This window comes from Molossus molossus, unplaced genomic scaffold (assembly GCF_014108415.1).
Source record: "Molossus molossus isolate mMolMol1 unplaced genomic scaffold, mMolMol1.p scaffold_m16_p_1, whole genome shotgun sequence".
NCBI lineage: Eukaryota > Metazoa > Chordata > Mammalia > Chiroptera > Molossidae > Molossus > Molossus molossus.
The window spans coordinates 230658329-230677928 of NW_023425344.1; the positions used below are offsets into that span (position 1 = coordinate 230658329).

The 19600-nt window shown below is 39.5% G+C and overlaps 1 protein-coding gene, 1 non-coding gene and 1 pseudogene across 4 annotated transcripts in view; 1 reads left to right on the forward strand and 2 right to left on the reverse strand.

The window, feature by feature from the left end:
• The window catches only part of NRXN3 (neurexin 3), a 1496329-nt gene that overhangs the window by 133324 nt on the left and 1343405 nt on the right, over positions 1-19600 (forward strand). The gene's annotated exons all lie outside the window — the stretch shown is intronic.
• Positions 6336-6442, reverse strand: LOC118621067. The gene has a single exon (XR_004957614.1). It is a non-coding gene; the product is annotated as a U6 spliceosomal RNA (small nuclear RNA).
• LOC118633734 lies at positions 6649-8105 on the reverse strand (annotated as a pseudogene).

Genomic DNA, 19600 nt, shown 5'->3' on the forward strand with positions numbered 1-19600 from the left:
CCGTGTCTGGATTAGTCGAGGGCTCAAGAAAGGAGAGTCTGAGAGCTTAGATGGGAGGAGCAAGAAGCATAAGCTCATGAAAGATAACAAAGGTCACCTAGAAGTTAACTCTTCAAGTGTGTGGGTGTATCTAAAAGATCCTGTGTGACCCTTCTCTGTGGCAGGTGTGGGCCCTGTGCTCATGGAGTGTTTGAGGAATCCTAAAGTGGAACTTCTATGGATTTTCAAACATTGAATAGCAGTATCTCCACAAAGAGACCACACAGCACAGAAAATGCACAAGCTTTTGATTGTTGGTTCACTTCTATCACAGTTTTGAAACTCTGGCTTGTCTCAGTGGGAAGCGCTGGACTTCTCCTTGTGTGGTCTGGAACGGGGTCTTATATGCTCAGCAGCGTGCTATAAAGGGTTGTTGTGACTGATCAGAATTCCATGAGAGGCTGACAGGAACACCTGTAAAGTTGTGTGTGCACCTGTACGCAAGTGTGCATGTGCACACACATGGAAGAAGAGAAAGAAAGTAGAAAAAAGGATGTTTTTTAAAGGTCACATGCATTTTCTGGAGAAAGGAGGTATCTCTATTAGTGGATTGCAGCAAGGTCTTGAATTTAGAGAAGTCCAATAAACTCTTTGAAAGTTGCATGGGTCTATCTTCTTCAGACTAAAAGTGCATCACATAGGATAAAAGAATAATATTTTCTTAAGTATGGAACCCCAGGCTTTGAACTAAAAAGGGGGCGTTAATTTATTTTTGGGAAGAATAAGGCTAAATATTAAAGTTGTTATATTCACTGAAAGAATATGTGTAATTCCTGAAGTATTGTGAAACGGGTAGAAGGACGGGAGATTTGGGTAGCATTACCTTTGAGAATCTGAGGCCTGAAGATGAGTTGGTCGAGAGAAATTCTGCTTCACTGAGCCCTAGATTTTTCACTAATCTACTAGAAATGCAAAGACTGTTCTTTCGTGATTATGCCTTGTAAACAGGAGAAAGACTTATTTTACATACAGAGAGTTCCAGTAAAATGACCCAGGCAGTAAAATAATCAGATTATATGTAGACTTTTTTTCCTACTTCTTTAAAACTAAACTTTTAATTTTGAGATGATTGTATATTTGCATGAATAAGAAATAATATAAGAAATAATACAGAGGAATCCGGAGTACCCTTTGCAAAGTTTCCCTCGTGCTAACATCTGTTGTACAATAGCACAACCAGGATGTTGACATTGATACAGTCAAGACGCAGAATGTTACCATCACCACAAGGATCTTTCAAGTTGCCCTTTCATAGCCATACCCACTTTTTTCACACCTCACCCCCTCATTAATCCTTGGCAACTAATCACTAAAGGAGAACTAATCTGTTCTCCATTTGTCTGATTTTGCCATTTCAAGAGTGTTGTACAAATGGAGTCATGTATTATTCAACTTTGGGGATTAACTTTATTCACTTAGCAAAATATATACCACAATTTGTTTAACTATTCACCTGTTGAAGAATATCTGGGTTGTTTCCAGATCTGGCTATTATAGGAAGAGCTGCTATAAATATTCATGTGCAAACTTTTATGTGAGCATGCATTTTCATTTTGCTGGAATAATACTCAGTAGTGTAATTGCTAGATAGTTGCATGTTTAGGTTTTTATGAAATAGCCAAAGAATTGCTGTGTGGTTTTATATCCTGACTCACAATGTACTTCCTCCATATCTTGACCAGCATGATGTTGTCACTATTTTTTATTTTAGCCATTCTGACAGGTGTGCAGTAATATTTCACTGTGATTTTAATTTGCATTTTTCTAATCACTAATGATGTTTCAAATGATTTTTTAAATTGATTTTTGAGAGAGAGAGAGAGAGAGATTTGTTATTCCACTTATTTATGCATTCATTGGTTGATTCTTGTATGTGCCCTGACCAAAGATCAAACCCACAACCTTGACATATGGGGAAGACGCTCTAACCAACTGAGCTTCATGCTCAGGGCCTCACTAATGATGTTTAACATTTTTTCATTTGCTTGCTTGCCATCTGTATATGCTCCTCAACGAAATATCTCTTTAGGTCTTTTGCCCAGTTTCTAAATTGATTTTTTTTCTATTGCGTTTTGAGATTTCTTTTCATATTCTTGATACTAGTCCTTTGTTGAATTTGTAGTTCACATGGTCTTTTCACAGAGCAAGAGTTTATAATTTTGATGAAGATTAATTTATCAAGTTTTCTTTTTATGAATTGTGCTTCTGCTGTGAAGTTTAGGAACTCTTTGCCTAGCCCTATATCCAGAAGATTTTCTCTTATGTTCTCTTTCTAAAACTTTTATACTTTTACATTTTAAAGTAACCTCTTATCGGTGGGTATGGTTTCCATGGTTTCAGTTAACTGTGGTCAACCACAATCTGAAACTGTTAAATGGAAAATTCTAGAAATAAACAATTCATAAATTTTAAATTGCATGTCATTCTGGGTAGTGTGATGAAATCTCACATCATCTTGCTTTGTCCTCCCCGGTTAGTCACTTAGTAGCCGTCTGTATCAAATCGACTGTCTTGGTATTGCAGTGCTTGTATTCAGGTGACCCTCGTTTTACTTAATAATGGCCCCAAAGCACAAAAGTAGTGATGCTGGTGGTTCAGATATGCCACAGAGAAGTGCTTCTGTTAAGTGAAAAAGTAAAAGTTCTCGACTTAATAAGAAAAGAAAAAATATGCTGAGATTGCTAAGGTCTACAGTGAGAATGAATCTTCTACTGTCTGTGAAACTGGGAGGAAGGGAAAATCCCTGCTTCTTTTGCTGTTGCACCTCAAACTGCAAACGTTACCGCCCCAGTGGGTGCTAAGTGCTTAATTAGGATGGAAAAGGATTGAATTCATGGCTGGAAGACAAGAACAGAAGATATATATATCTTCTGTACCTTTTGCAGTATGAGCATCGACTGGGGATGTTGAAATGTATCCCCAACAGATAAGGGGAGACTATACGTCTAAGTCTGTAATTCATTTTGAGATACTTTTTGTATGAAATATGTGACTTAAGTAGAGGTTCAGTTTTTGCCCAAACATACGGATATATAATTGTTCCAGCACCTTTTGTTGAAATGACTATTTTTTTCTTCATTGACTTGCTTTTGCACCCTTGTCAAAAAACACAAGCATATTTGTGTAGGTCTATTTATGGGTTGTCTATTCTGTTTTACTGGTCTGTGTATCTATCCTTTTACCAGTACCCTAAAATCTTGATTACTCTTGTTATATAAATTTTGAAATTGGGTAGACTGATACCTCCTACTTCATGCTTCTTTTTCAATATTGTTTTAGCTGTTCTAGCTCCTTTTCCTTTCTATATAAATTTAAAAATAATCTTGGCTCTAGCTACAAAGAAAATCTTGCTGAGATTTCAGCACAATTCATGTGAGAGCTGCGTATTAATTCGGGAGAATGAAAACATTTACTATGTCAGGCTTTCTAATTCACGAACACAGTATATCTCTTAATTTATTAAAAACTAATATTTAAAATCAGCCTTGTATAGTTTTCAACACATAAGTCCTGTTAGATTTATATCAAAGTACTTAATTTTTTTTCTGAGAAATTGTAAATGTTATCCTATTTTTAATTTTGGCATCTGCATACTTATTTTTAGTATATGGAAATACAATAGATTATGGGTTTATTTTCTGTCCTGTGATCTTGCTGAACTCACATATGAGTGCTAGGTGGGTGTGTGTTTCTTAGGATTTTCTATATAGAAAATTATGTCATCCACAGACAGGAACAGTTTTATTTCTTCCTTCAATTCTGTATGCAGTTTGTTTTCGTTTATTGTTTTATTTCACTGGATAGAACTTCCAGCACTATGCTGAGTAGGAATGTGAGACATCCTCGCCTTGTTCCCGATCTTAAGGGGAAAGAAAGCATTCAGCCATTGTTGACTGCAGTTTTTAATTTTTTATTTCTTTTATAGATACTTCTATCAAGATAAGGGAGTTTCTTTATATTCTTATTTTTCTGATACTTTAAAATAATCACAAATGAGGGCTAAATTTTTGTTAAATGCTTTTCCTGCCTCAATCAATATAATCGTGTGGGTTTTCTTTGGCCTGAGGACGTGTCTTACACTAATAATTTTTGAATGCTGGACTAACCTTGCATCCTTGGGATAAACCTCAGTTGGTCATAGTGCATAGTTCTTTGAATATGTTGCTAAAATCTATTTGATAACATTTTAAAAAGAATTCTGATGTTCAGTAAGCTATTCTATCGAATTATTATTAATTTTTAAATTTTTGGTAGAATTATCTAGTACAACTATCTAAGCCTGAAGATTTCATTTTGGGAAGTATTTTAATTATGAATGTAATTTTGTTAATAGTTAAGAGACTATTAACAAATTATCTGTTTCAGACTGGGTGATTTGTGGTAGATAGTGTTTTCTAAGGAATCTGTTCATTTTATTTAAATTGCCAAATTGATGTATGTAGAATTGTTTGTAATATTCCTTTTTATCGTTTTGGAGTCTACAGGTAGTTCCTATTTCATTCCTGATATTGACAATTTGTGTCTTCTCTCTTTTTATCTTTGTAAGTCTTGGCAAAAGGTTTTTTCCAATTTTATTGATCTTTTCAAGGAACTTCTATGTTTCATTAATTTTCTAGATATTTTTAAATGTTCATTTTCGTTAGTTGATGCTCTTATCTTTATTCTTTCTTCTCTTTGCTTTGGATTTATTTCACTCTTCTTTTTCTAGGTTCTTGAGATGTGAGTTAGATAATGAATTCAAGACTTCTGCACTGTTCTAATATATACATTTAGTGCTATAGATTTTTCTCTTAGCACTGGTTTGGCTGTGTTCCACAAATTTTATAAGTTGTGTTTTTACTTTCTTGTTTCATGTATTATTTGATTTTCTTGTGACTTCCTCTTTGACTAATGAATTATTTAAAAGTGTCCTGTTTAGCTTTGGCCAGTTGCTCAGTGGTTAGAGCACCAGCTGGACCAAAGAGTTATGGGTTCAGTTCTCATCAAGAGCCTGTACCTTGGTTGCAGTTTGTTCCCCGGCTCTGGCTGGGGTTGTGCAGGACACAACCAATTGACGTGTCCTTCTCACATTGAAGTTTTTTTTCTCTCTTCCTCCCTCCTTCCCTCCTCCTACTCTATATGAAAATGAAAAAATATCCTTGGGTGAGGATTAAAAAATAAAGAAATAAAATAAAAATAAATAAAAGTGTCCTGTTTAGTTTACAGCCGTTTGGAGAATATTCTTTTATTTCTTTCTAATTTGATTTCATTTTGGTTGGTGATGTACTCTGTATGTATGAGTTTAAGTCTTTTTATTGAGTTTTGTTTCATGGCCTTGGATGTAGGTTATTTTGGTACATGTTCTGTGGACACTTGAAAATAATGTGTTTTCCTGTATTGGGTGGAGTGGTCTATAAATGTCAATTAGATACTGTCGGTTGATGGTGTTATAGAATTCTTCTATGTCTTTGTGATTTTTCCACATAGTTCTATCAGTAGCTGTGAGAGGGCTGTGTAGTTTACACCATCATTGGATTCATCTATTTCTCCTCTGTTTGAACAGTTCTTGCTTCACTTATTTTATAGCTCTGTTGTCTGGTACATTCATACTTAGATTAGTATGTCTTCTTGGCAGATTGACCCTGTCACTATATAATAATTTTGTCCGTATGTGGTATGTTTTTGCTCTGAAGTCTAATTTATGTGATATTAATAAAGTCATTCCTACTTTCTTTCAATTAATGTTTGCATGATATATGCTCTTTCTTTTTTTTTTTTAATACTAAGAACTTTATTTTATTACTTAATTCTATTTTACTTAGAGATTATACACCACACATTAACACATATTAGGCTACAATACATCCCTCAAAGTTTTTCTCATTTTTGCTTAACTTTTATTTATTTATTTTTTAATTTTTTTTATTTTTATTTATTTTTTTGTTACAGATATTTTACCTTTTTACCCCATTGGCACCCCCCACCCTCCCGCTCCACCCTGTCCCCGGCATATAAGTTCTGTGGTTTATCTCTTCCCACCCCCCCACCCCCCATCCCCTCTTCTGAGGGATGTCAGTCTGTGCCCTACTTCCATGTGTCTGGGTCTACTGTATTCCTCAGACTGTTATGTTCATTATATTCCGTATATAAGTGAGATCATGTGGTATCTGTCTTTTTCTGCTTGGCTTCTTTCACTTAGGATAATACTTTCCAGGTCCCTCCATGTCGTCTCAAAGGATAAGAGATCTTTCTTTCTTACCGCTGCATAGTACTCCATTGTGTATATGTACCACAGCTTTTTTATCCATTCGTCTACTAAAAATATGGAACGCTTCACGAATTTGCGTGTCATCCTTGCGCAGGGGCCATGCTAATCTTCTCTGTATCGTTCCAATTTTAGTATATGTGCTGCCGAAGCGAGCACTATGCTCTTTCATTTTACCTTTTTTTGCTCATTTTTGTTTTAGCTTTTATATTTTAGTTTATTCTTCTTTTAAAATTTAAAACACTACTATAGCTAAATATTAAAACAAAAACAATAGCAAGTAGTGAGCACACTATGATTATAGTCCTTCACTTATTCACTACTGTACACAAAATGCCAGCAGTGAGTGTGATTCACTAGCCCCATTATGAGGTCTGACACTGAACTCCACCCCTCAGATGACGTTCATCATCCCCATATGCTTCTCCCTTGTAACGGCACCATCTTTCTTGATGTGGATCAAAGTCCACCAGTTCTAGCTGGTCCATTTCATCAGCCTCTTCTACTTTCTTCCTTTCAGGTAGGAGTTTTTCCAGCAGAGAGAGTTTATCAGGAGAGAGAAAGCCATTCTTAGGAAGTTTACCTTAAATTTAATGATTAGGTGACCTTTTTCACGTGGTCTATGATAAATTGGCATGTCTTTCTTTAGTGCACACTCGATATCTCCATGCTTGACAATCTGACCTGCATGAGAGGTGATGACTGTGGTTCGGTTGTCAAGAGTAGCTATTGGCTTTTGGAAGCCACACAGTGCTTCAACCCGCTGTATGTCATCCATACATGTGAAAATTTTATCTCCTCACTGAGCGAAAACAGCTTGGCCCTTCTAATCTAAAACGATAACATCTCCTGGCCCCAGTTCTGGTCCTTGCTCCCCTTTCACCATGGAATCCTTTGTTCTGGCCATCTTCCATGCCTTTATCAATATGAACTTCTAGAATCTTCTTCTTCTGGAACTATCTTCCTTCCACTGCAGCTTTTACATCCATCTTTAGGACTGATCCGTTCCCCATGGCTCTGGCAGTCCATGCACACAGACTGAACTTGCTGAACCATTCCTGGTCCTCTCTGATGAATTCTTTTTTTTTTTTTTTTTTTTTTTTTTTAATCCTCATCCGAGGACATTTTTCCATTTTTTGCACAGACAGAGTGGGAGGGAGAGAGAGGAAGAGAGAGAGAGGGAAACATTGATGTGAAGGGACACATCGAGTGGCTGCCACCCGCACGACCAACCAGGGCCGGGGACAAACTGCAACCGAGGTACATGCCCTTAGCGGGAACCGAACCCGGGTCTCTCCAGACCGCAGGCGGACGCTCTAACCGCTGAGCCAAACCGGCCAGGGCTCTGATGAATTCTTATTTGCATTCCAGTACCTCGGCAATTGGGACAGCCCTCAGCTGCTCCTTTCTTACCACCTCGGCCTTCACATTTGTCACAAATCACATTCTTTTGCACCATTATGTAAATCTTCTAAGGTGACAGAGCTGATGCACAGCATTTTTTACCTCGCTTTTCTCTCTGCATCCTTCCTCCTCCTCAAAAACGTATCAAAGATGTCCACGGGGGAGCCCAAACCATCACCTGCTCCACCTTCTTTAATTGCTTGTTCTCCTCTTTTGTCATATAATTCTCCCCCCCCCTTTTTTTGGCATCAGAGAGCACTTCATAAGCTTGAGGAATCTGTTTAAACTTCTCTTCTTCATTTGGATTCTTATCAGGGTGGTACTTCAAGGCCAGCTTCCAATAAGCTTATTAAAATTCTTCCTGGGTAACACTGGGCTTGACCTCCAGAACATGCTAGTAAGTGGTTTCTTTCACCATTTCTGACAGCTGGTGAGCGGACCAAGGCAGGGCTGGAGGAGCTGGAAAGAACACATTGCTGTGTGCAGCCGGGAAAGCCACCGCCCCTCTACCTCCCACTGAGTGTTCTGGAAAGTTCCCTCGTCGTTTTCCTTCCATCCTGTCTGTGTCATTATATTGGAAGTGAGTTTCTTGTAGATAGCATTTAGTTGAGTCTTATTTTTAATCCACGCTGCCATTCTGTCTTTTAGTTCATATACTTAGACTGCTTATATTTAATGTCATAATTTATATGTCAGGACTTAAGTTTATCATTAAAAAATTTTTTTTTTTGTTTTTTGTTTTTTTTTAAATTTCTCTTTCTTTTCCTGCCTTTCTGTTGATTACTTGACTATTTTTATAGATTTAGAACTTTGATTTATCTCTATTTTTTTATACCTTGTTAGTGGTTGCACATACAGCAACACACACAAAAACACACACAATCATAGTCTATTGGTGTAACTTTATGTTTATATAAAATGTAGAAATTTTATAAAGCTCTCTTTATGTCTCTTTACCCTCCATCATTTACAATATAACCTTAAATATTCTGTGCATATGCATTTAGAACTGTATCAGACAGTATCATATTTTTAATTCAATTGTCAGACATAATTTAAGAGTTAAGACAAAAAATCCACTTTATTTATCTATATTTTGATTACTGCATTCTTTCTTTCTTCCTGATGTTTTAAGATTCTTTTATCATTACTTCTATTTGGAGAACTTCCATTAGTCATTAGTTTAAGATAGCTGAGCTGGTAACACATTCTTTTAATTTTTTTGATTAGGAATTTTTAAATTTATTTTTTTAAACTTATCTTTATTGTTGAATGTATTACAGGTGTTCCTCATTTTTGCCCCCATTGACCCCCTCCTCCCCACTCCCACCCTCCTCCTGCCTTTCCCACACTGCTGTATCTGCTGGCCATGCATATATGCATATAAGTTCCTTGGTTTATTTCTTCCCACCCCCCAAGACCCCTTCCTTTTGAGGTTTGTCAGCCTAGCAACAAATTTGTACTTCTTAATCCCTTCACCATTTTCAGCCATTCCCCCAACCCCTCTCCCATCTGGCAACCAACAAAATGTTCTCTGTATCTATGAGAATGTTACTGTCCTGCTTGTTCATTTTATTTGTAGATTCAATTTTTGATAGATATGTATTCATTGCCATTTTCTTTGTTCGTATTTTTTATTTTTTTCTTCAAGAAGACCCTTCAACATTTCATATAATAATGGTGTGATGATGATAAACTCCTTTAGCTTTTCCTTGTCTGGGAAACTCTTTATATGGCCATCAAGTCTAAATGACAGCTTTGTAGGATAGAGTAATCTTGGTTGTAGGTTCTTGCTTTTCCTCACTCTGAATATTTCTTGCCACTCCCTTCTGGCCTGCAAAGTTTCTTTTGAGAAATCAGCTGACAGTCTTATGGAACTCCCTTGTAGGTAACTAACTGCTTTTCTCTTGCTGCTTTTAAGATTCTCTCTTTGTCTTGAACCTTTTGCATTTTGATGATGATGTGTCTTGGTGTGGGCCTCTTGGGGTTCATCTTGTTTGGGACTCTGTGCTTCCTGGACTTGTATGTCTGTTTTCTTCACCAAGTTAGGGAAGTTTTCTGCCATTATTGTTTCAAATAGGTTTTTGATTTCTTGCTCTCTCTCTTCTTCTGGCACCCCCAAGACGAGAATGTTGGCACGCTTGAAGTTGTCCCAGAGGCTCCTTACATTATCCTCATTTTTTTGGATTCTTTTTTCTTTTTGCTGTTCTGATTGGGTGTTTTTTGCTTCCTTATATTCCAAATCGATGGTTTGCTTTTTGACTTTACCTACTCTACTATTGAATCTGTGTAAACTATTCTTTATTTCGGTTAGTGCCTCCTTCATTTCTGACTGGTCCTTTTTTATGCTCTTGAGGCCCTCACTAAGTTCGCTGAGGTTCTCACTAAGTTCATTAAGCATCCTTATAAGCAGTGTTTTGAACTAAGCATCTGTTAGGTTGCTTATCTCCATTTCGCTTAGTTCTTTTCCTGGAGTTTTGTTCTGTTCTTTCATTTGGGACCTGTTTCTTTGTCTCCTCATTTTGGCTGCCTCCCTGTGTTTGTTTCTGTGTATTACTTAACGAGCGGTATGGGGCTAGCTGAGATCAGATGCTGCTTGTTTGAAAGAATTTAGGAAAACCTGAAGCAGGATCCAAGACAGGCCAATCCTATAGAAAAGCAACTGGCAACAGCTTGGTTGGCCCGAAAGTTGGGTAGGGAGGGGCCTCAGGGAATCACCAAGGTGGGGCTACCAGTGTGAGCCAGGTTGCTGGAGTCCCAGATATGGCGGCTGTCTGCTGCCCCAGGGAAGGGCTCACCAAAGGAACAAAGGCCTCTGACAGTATGTCTGTCCCGGAGAAAGCCAGAGAAAGCCGCCTCTCCAGCCCTCGCTCCAATGCCAAACAGCCCAGTTCTTCCCTGTATGTCTCTGGCACCTCTCAAGCTGCTTACCCTCTGAGCTCAGAGGGAACAAGTTTGAGTAAGTCCGTGTGTGGGCCCTTTAAGAAGAACTGCCTGGGGCTCCAGCCACCTCAGCCTCTCTGAGCCTCAGTTCCCGCTGGTGTTTCCAGCCAGAAGTTATGGGGATTCTCTTCCTGGCACTGGAACCCTGAGTGGGGCACCTGGTGTGGGACGGGGACCCCTCAGAAGACCTTCCCAGCCGAGGTGTCCTCCTGATTTTTATCCCACACACGTGGGTGTGGGACCAGCCCATCTGCCTCCGCCCCTCCTACCAGTCTCAATGTGGCTGCTGCTTTAATTCCATAGTTGTAGGACTTTCATTCAGCTTGATTTCAGGTGGTTTTGAATGATGGTTGTTCTGTAGTTTAATTGTAACTTTGATGTAGTTGTGGGAGGACGCAATACCACCTTTACCTACGCCATCATCTTGACTGGAAGTCCTCTTTTAATTTTCTTTCATCCGAAAATATCTTGATTTCTTCTAATTCCCAAAGGACATTTTTATGAGAGAAAGGTTTTAGTTTGACAGTTGTTTTCTTTCAGCTTTGAAAAATGTTGTGCTGCTTTCTTCTGGCCTCTATGGTTTCTGGTGAGAAATCCACTGTTATTTAAATTATTATTATTTTTTATTCATAGTAAGGTGCCATTTTCTCTAGCTGTTTTAAAAAATTTTCAATTAATTTTGGAATTTTGACTGTGATGTGTCAAACCATAGATTAGGTGGCTTAAACAACAGAAATTCATTTTTTTCATAGTTCTGGAGGTTGGAAGTCTGAGATCAGGGCGCCTGTATGGCTGGGTTCTGTTGAGATCTCTCTTCCTGGCTTGCAGACTATTGCCTTCCTGGCAGGTACTCTTATGGAGACAGAGAGAGAGAGCTCTCTTTCTCTCTTCCTTTTCTTACAAGGCCACTAATCCTATTGGAATAGGACCCCACCTATATGACATCATTAGACCTTAATTACCTCCTAGAAGCCCTATTTTCCAAAACAGTCATGTTGGGGGATAAGGCCTCAACACAGGAATTTCGAGGGACACAGTTTAGTCTATCACATATGTCATGGTGTAAACCCTTGGGGATTTAATCTGCTTGACGATTGCTCATCTTCTTGAATCTGTAGGTTGATATTTTTTTAACAAATTTGGAAAATTTTAAGTAATTACTTCTTTGAGTACTTTTACAGCCATGCTGCCTTTCTCATCTCTCCCTGGGACTTCGATGATGTAACAGTACATATTTTGTTATAGTCCACGAGTCCCTATGGCTCTGTTCATGTGTCTATCTTTTTTCTCTCTGTTGTTCAGATCAGATCATTTCTATTACTCTATATTGTAATTCAATGATTTTTGTCCTCCATACTGCTGTTGTGCCCATCCACTGAGCTTTACATTTGGTTATTTTGTTTTTTAGTTCCAAAATATACATCTTATTTTATTTATACTGTCTCTTTATGTGATTATCCTTTTATCTCTTTGCGGAGACTGTTTTTTGTTTGTTTGTTTGTTTCAAGTGTGTTTGTAATTGCTCATTGAAGCACTTTAATGATGATCATTTTATAATCTTTGTTAGAGCCCAGCTGGGGTGGTTCAGTGGATTGACGGTCATCCCAAGGACTGAGAGGTTCTGGTTCGATTCCAGGTCAGGGCACATACCCAGGTTACAGGCTCGATCCCCAGTAGGGGGCATACAGGAGGCGGCTGATCAATGTTTCTCTCTCACATCAATGTTTCTATCTCTCTATCACTTCCTTTCTCAAAAAAAAAAAAAAAAACAATTAAAACATATTTAAAATAAAATCTTTGTCAGTTAATTCCAACATCTCTGTCGTCTCACTGTTGGCATTTATGATGTTTCTTTTCATTCTTTTTGAGATCGTCTTGGTTGTTGCCATGACTTGTGATCTTCAATTAAAATCTGAACATTTTGAATAGTATGTTATGAGACTCTGGGTCTTATTTAAACTTTCTGTCTTACCTGGCTCTGTCAGGTACTGTTGTCTGGGAAAGGTGGAGTTATCCACCTTCTTACTGCCTGATCCAGGTGGAAGCCTAGACTCTGTACTCACCACTGATAACTGAGTATGGGGCTTGTTACTCCTGAGTAGAATTTGGAGACCTGTCTCTCCACCGGGAGTGGTGTTGCTCCCCGTGTGGCCTCCACTGAGGTTGTGAGGGTAGTGGAGGGGCAGCCTCGTTACTGCTGGGTGGTGGTAAAAGGTCTCCTCTGACAAAAACCCAGAGGGATGGAGTGTGGTGCCTTGTTACTACCCAGTGGGAGTGAAAAAAATCCAAATTCTGCCTGTCGTCTCAATGGGCACCACGCAGCTGAGGGTTTTTGTAATTGCATAACAGTTATAAAAGTCCTGGCTTCCGCGTGGCTGTCTCTGACACCACACAGGTGGTAACGTTCGAAGGCCTCATTATGGCCTGGCAAGGATGGAGATTTAGGGTCTCCACTTGGTCTTCACTGGTCTGGGTAGGGGTGGAACCACACTTCTCTGTGGTGTTTGACTGGAGTACAGCAATTTTAGTATAAATGTCTAATCACTCTATTGTACATTTGATATATTGTATGTCAACTGTAATTGAAGAATATAAAATGTAAGTAGTTTTCTATCTTCCTCAACCTTTCCTGATTTTGTTGGCTAGAGAGAGGCTTTGGATGGGGCTTGTTTTCATTTGCACTCTATGGTGTTTCCACATCCAGTTTCTCTAGCATCGAGTCTGAGTTAGATGAGGGAAAAAAGAAAATTCAGAGAACTCATTGCTAAGTCATTTCTTTTAGGTCCTGAGGTCTCCAGTTAGTCAACATTCTTTCCACTTTTCAGGGTCTTTTTAGGTTTATTTTATGTATAATGTTTTTAGTTGTACTTAATAGAGGAATGAGAACAAATATGCCTACTCCATTTTCCATTAGGTGGATGTCTGTGCATTTGTTTCAAATCACCAGTTCACTTGATAAATGTGTGATGACTGATGGATCATTTGATGGTCAGGTATAGGATGACATGAGGGACTCAGAGTGAACCTCTCAGGGCGCTGTCCAAGGTACTGGACTGTCCTCAACGTTCTCTGGTTCAGTGGATGAGAATTTCCCTTGTCTTTGTCTTACTGCTTCTAATGGTCTGGGACATTTTTTGTGCTTTCACTTATTCTGGTGCCAGCCTCCAGGACTCTGCCCTACCTTATTATGCTCAACTGTTGATGGATGCATTATGAACCCATGCTCAGCTGGACTTTAATAACTGGGTAGACATTGGTTATTTTTGTCAATAATTTGTATTTGTTATCACTCAGGCCATCCCTTAGTGACCAGCAGATCTCAACCTGTGGGTCATGACCCCTTTGGGGGTTGAACGACCCTTTCACAGGGGTCTCCTAAGACCATCGGAAAACACATATTTCCGATGGTCTTAGGAACGAGACACTGCTTCTCTATCCGTCTCCAGGCAGGTCCGCCCACATGCAGATATGCCCACAGACAACATGGGGAACTGTACTAAAGGGTCACAGCATTAGGAAGGTTGGGAACTACTGCCTTAACCTGACTAGATTCTTGGAAAGTCCGCATCATTGTCATGTTCTTCAGTAGCTTGTGTCATTGCTACCTCTAGCTGTTGAGTTGCCCTGTTTCTCGAACAGTATAACAAGTCCCCTGGGAAAATGCTGATAGTTCAGAGGGAAACTAGAATTAATTTTAACCAGGAATCTTTCATCTATACCGCATTCATTGTTATTTACTTTTAAGGTGTAAGAAACAGAAAATAAAATAAATGATTGGCTATTTTGAATTTTGCTCTTTTCCTTTCCCCTCAAATTTTTTTTTTTTTTAAGAGAAATAACTGCAAAACATTTTACTTTATTCTACCGGGAATATTGAAAGTGGATGATGAAGCCATGGCAGAAAAGACATTTTTCTCCTTGAAGAGAAATTCCTCTCAGAAATAGAAAAAATATAGCAGTCTCTTATTATAAGTTGACCTTGGAGCCAAGAAGTAGTAGTTATCCCTTCCATCCATTCGATTTCTAATACAGTAGGTAAAAGGCAGAAAGATTAGTCTGAAATTTTTAGTGACCTCCAAAGAAAGTTTGAGCTGACTACATTTATCTGATGGTGGTTTTGCTGGTTGTGTTTTCAGGACTTCAAATCCCCTCCCCCCTCCTTAATAGACAACAGTTTTCCCTTCTTGAACTTTATGGGGATCTTTTATAGAAATCTCACCTACCATCAGTCTGTCAGCCCTCAAGTATTTAGTTTGTTTCATGGGATTAGACATTGGAAAAGGCACTACAGAAGTACGTGGACCTAAGAATCCTCAAAGGGCTTGTGTTCCAGTGAGCTGGTAAAGGGTCCTGAAGGCCTTACCTACTCATCCCCTGGCCTGTGCATGATGCCTTGCAGGCACTGTTTAATTAAACCTGTGATTCATTAAATTATGGATTTAGTATGCAAATGTCGGTCTCTGTCTTCAAAGTGGAGATACTCTTTTTTCACTGTATTTAAGGAAATCATTGAATGACTGCTGAGCTGAGCACATATGTTGAGTCTCTCTGTGATTAACAGTGATGGATTATCATGATTCATCCTCACCATCTCCCACTCTTCTCTGTATCCTCCCTAAAATTTTTATGATGAAAAGCTGACATTATACCCCTTTGCTTACACAAATAGCCAGTGTCTGGCATGGACCACTTTCCAACTCAGATGAAGCTAACTGGCCCATATGAGGATTAAATCTATAATTGACATTGAACTCTAAACTAACCAGCTGAACTAATCAGCATAGTCCAAAAGGCAATTTGTGGCAGGAATACATTCATTAGTTTATAAGTAACTAGTCTTGGTAGTTTTTTTTGGGGGGGGGGGTTTCCAAGTTATTCTTTTTTTTTTTTATTAATTAATTTTTGTTACAGATGTTTCTCCCCCCCCCCACTGATTCCCCCCTCCCCCTCCCTCCCTGCCCTGTCCCCAGCTTTGTTGTCCATGTCCATTGTTCATGCATAGTTTTTAATACTTAACCAGATCAAGGTAGTAAGTTACAGAGCCTGTATTTGATCCTAGATTTCTTGGATTCCACACAACTTTAAAGAGTGAATTATTATACTCTTTAAAACGGTGTTCCAGCCTGACCACATGTAGCAAGTGATGAATCACTGAATGGACGATGAACTGTTCTGAATGATGTGGTTGAATATACATTGGACACCACGTGTTGTGTGCCACTGACCTGCTTAGGGTCTGTGTGCATTCTTCTGACTATTGATAAGATGAGGGAAATAGCACTTTATACCTGCCTTGAGGATATTATAAGTGTTAATAGCTAACATCTATGAAGAAAAGGTCTATGAGCACACTTTTATCATTTGATAATAAGAAAAATCAAAATTAGTGAAAAGTTAGAATAATAAGCAATTAGAATTTTAAAATCACATTCAAGAACATTCAAGAATGAGAATAATGATTTATTGAGTGGATTGATCAGTCTCTATTATTGAATACATAACAATTCTTTGGAAATGTATATTTACATGAATTATTATAAGCAAGCAGGTACTACCCAAGGGCTTGAAAGCAGTTTGTTCTTTTAAGAAACTTGCTCATTCTTTCTGAGATCTTGAGCACATGATGGTATTCCTCAACAAATCCTCTTATATAGCAAAAGAGTAACCTGAAGGTAAGACATATAAATGCCACAGATTTCAAGTATAAAAGATATAAATGATTTAGGATTCACTCTGCGCACCTATTTAATGCGGTGGAACAGAGCAGTTAAAGTTTCTTGTTACAAAGTTAGATGGGTCTAGATTCTGATCTTGAAACCACCCTTAATTGTGTCACTGTGGGCAGGTTATTTATCATCTCCAACACCAGGTATCTTCATTTCTAAAATGGGGAGAATATCAGTCACATATCTCATAAATCTATTGGGGTACTGAGTGAGAGTACTATGAATAGTACTTGCAACATAATAAAGGCTAAACTTCTATTATTAATATTATTTATGCTATTACTAAGAAGTAATAAAAATGATGCTCCTTCCTGTGAAAGGTTTGGCTAATAACTGAGACTGTATTTGTTAGCATCACAAGATGATAAATCCGTATAGTACCCAACCCCCTAATTTCTGCTTGTTGTCTGAGGCAGGAGCAAAGAAATGACAGACTCACTTCAAATATGCTTGAGTGGTTCAGCAAACCCTGGAATTAGGTCAGGGATTTCGGACTGCTAAATGACCCATGTCGTAGGTCTGAAACACGAGCATTTCAAGACCCTTGCATTGATTCCACAGTATTCCAAATGTTTACAGCCGCTTTGAACCTCTGAATGAGCCCTGGGAAGGAAGGGAACTGTTTGCAGTAGAAAGAATCCTGGCTTTGACTCTGATTTCTTTCCTCACTGCAATAGCAGCTAACTTCATAATGTTCAGTCTAGGCATACATTCTGATCAAAGCAGTTATTTAAAGGTAATAGGCTTGTAGATATCCCTGGTATTTCCCAGCACAGAGCTCAAATTCTGGGAATCTTAGGTCCATGTGACTTCCTAAGTCAGTGATTCACACCGAGCAAGGAGAGAGGTTTGGCATGACACAATCTGCAGATTCAGATAAATCCCCTGGGAGAGGACAAGGCTGCCCAGATTCCCCTCTGCTGGCTGAGGCTCCCAATGTATGCACAAAGCACCCTGTCCCGGGCCCCAGATGTGTGCAGGTTTCTAATTGCCAGCGCTGCACTAGGATCTGAAGGGTGAGAGAGTTGCAAAATCACGAACACCGAGGGCGGTGTTAGGAAAGCAGCTTCCTGCACACTGTTGTAGGTGTTAGTGAGATTATCAATTGCTCCGGGAGAGACACAGGACTGGAGGGCTTAGGGAACGTGGTGGTCCCTCCCTTCGCTGTTTCTGCTCCCTGAGGTTGTGCTTTCCCAGAGATATGCACCCTGCACTTCCATGTCTGCAGTGAAATTAACTCGAGCTTGGCAGGTAAGTCTTTCAGGTCACCTTTAAAAAAAGGTATGTGAGCTGCGGTGGGGGTGGGCTGAACCCCATTTTCTTACATAAGACATGTTTTACTGGTGCAAAAGTGGTATTTGAAAGCTCACATGTGGAGCAGAGGTTGGAGGCAGCCAGATGAACTACGTGGCCCTGGGGGGAGATGTAGGGACACGAACGAAAGGGAGGGGGACTCAGACATTTTCTCCCTAATCAGTCCCCCATTTTTCTTGGACATTTTGCCTCTAGGCTGGTGCCTGGCTTCAGAACAGGGTCTTTGGCATGGGTTATAGCTCTAATCTTCCCTGTTTTTTTTTTGGTTTGTTTGTTTGTTTTTTAGTTACCCGTGCATGGGAGCAGGCAGACAGAAGCAGGGTTGCATGTTGTCAATACAGGCTGCAGAAGTCAATACGCAGCCAGACAGGGAGTGAAATTAGAGGAGGCAGCTATAGATTTCTTAGGTTATTTCTTGTGAGTTTTTCAGAACTTATGTGATGCAGGCTTGTCAGATACTATTTTGAGCTGGGCTGAGACAAACAAATTCCCTTGGTATACCAGATGTTCTCTGCAGCCTCCTAATTTCTAGAGGCTACTGGGCTGGCTGTCTTGGGGGCAAGGGGACATCATCCAGGCAAGGGATGGGAGTGAGGGACTAGGAAATGACAATGAGGAAAGTGAGTGTTCTGCTGCTCTGGAATTTGGCCGAAATCGAAATATAACTGGAGATGATTATTAGCCTGGCTTGAGAAAATGAGGGACTGTGCCTCAAACAGTTCAGTGTGGGGATCAGAGTGGATAATTAATAAATGCACATTGATTGAATATCAGCACTAAGTGTGTACTTTTTGGATGAGCTCAGATTGATATGCTGCGTCCTGCATGGAATGACCAGATACAGTAATAAGAGAGGCTAATACTGATTGGTGGGTAAATTATAAAGAGACGAGTTCTTTTGAATAGAATATCCTCCAGTGGAATTATCTGACAGGGACACACAGAATCTATCTATCTGTCTGTCTATTTATTTACCTACCTACCTACCCATCTCTCTGTCTCTCTGTCTCTCTCTCTCATTTATTAAACACCTGGGTCCAAAAGAATTTCAGGCAGATTATAAGAGAAACTTAATGCAAATTAGCATCATCCGAGAGAAACATGAAGAAAGATAAGCCTTCATCCAAAGTTCGATTTCTGTGGTTTTACAGTGGCATGGCCTACAGATAACAGGCTTGTAAGAGTAACTGTACTTTTTAATTTAAACATTTCTTCAACCTTCTCTTCCACCAACCTCTTATCTGATACTGCAAACCTGGAGGAAAGCAGGCAGAGGCTCTGGTCCTGCTCTCTGGAGTCCCCTGGGGTAAATGCAGAGGGCAGGTAGCAGCCGCTCATGGCTGTAATACATGGAGGACTGGTCGAGCATTTTCCTCTTGGGAGGTGATAAAACAGATAATTGGGTGGTCCTTCTCTGTTCCTCAGGCTGGGCTGCTTTGCTGACTTTTTCTCCCCGAAGAGCATGGCGTCTCTTCCCATCCTGCTTAATAAAATATTCCATTATTTTCTGGGCTACTAAAATATTCTATTATTGCTGATCACTTCCTCCTCTGCTCAGTGTGTTTGTCACTGGCCGGAGTTTACATAATAACGACACAGGATGCCTGGAGCTTGAATTGCCTTTAGAGTTGGGGCTGAGTTGGAGGGGGGTTGGGGATATGCTGATGAATTCCTGCCACTGCCAGGGCTGGGAGCTGGCTGGGATCCAGGTGCATTGTGGACAGATGCTTTACATGCTGGGTCGACTTGGCTCAGCTAGTATTCCTGGGCTCTGACCTGGAGCTGGGGGAGGAACACAGTCATTCACTCAGCTAGCACAAAAATATTGACTTAATGTCACTGTGTGTAGGGCATCGAGTTCTTGGCATACTTAAGAGTCAAACTCAGGGATTCCTTTCCCCCAAGAAGGCCACTGTGTAGTTCACAAAGC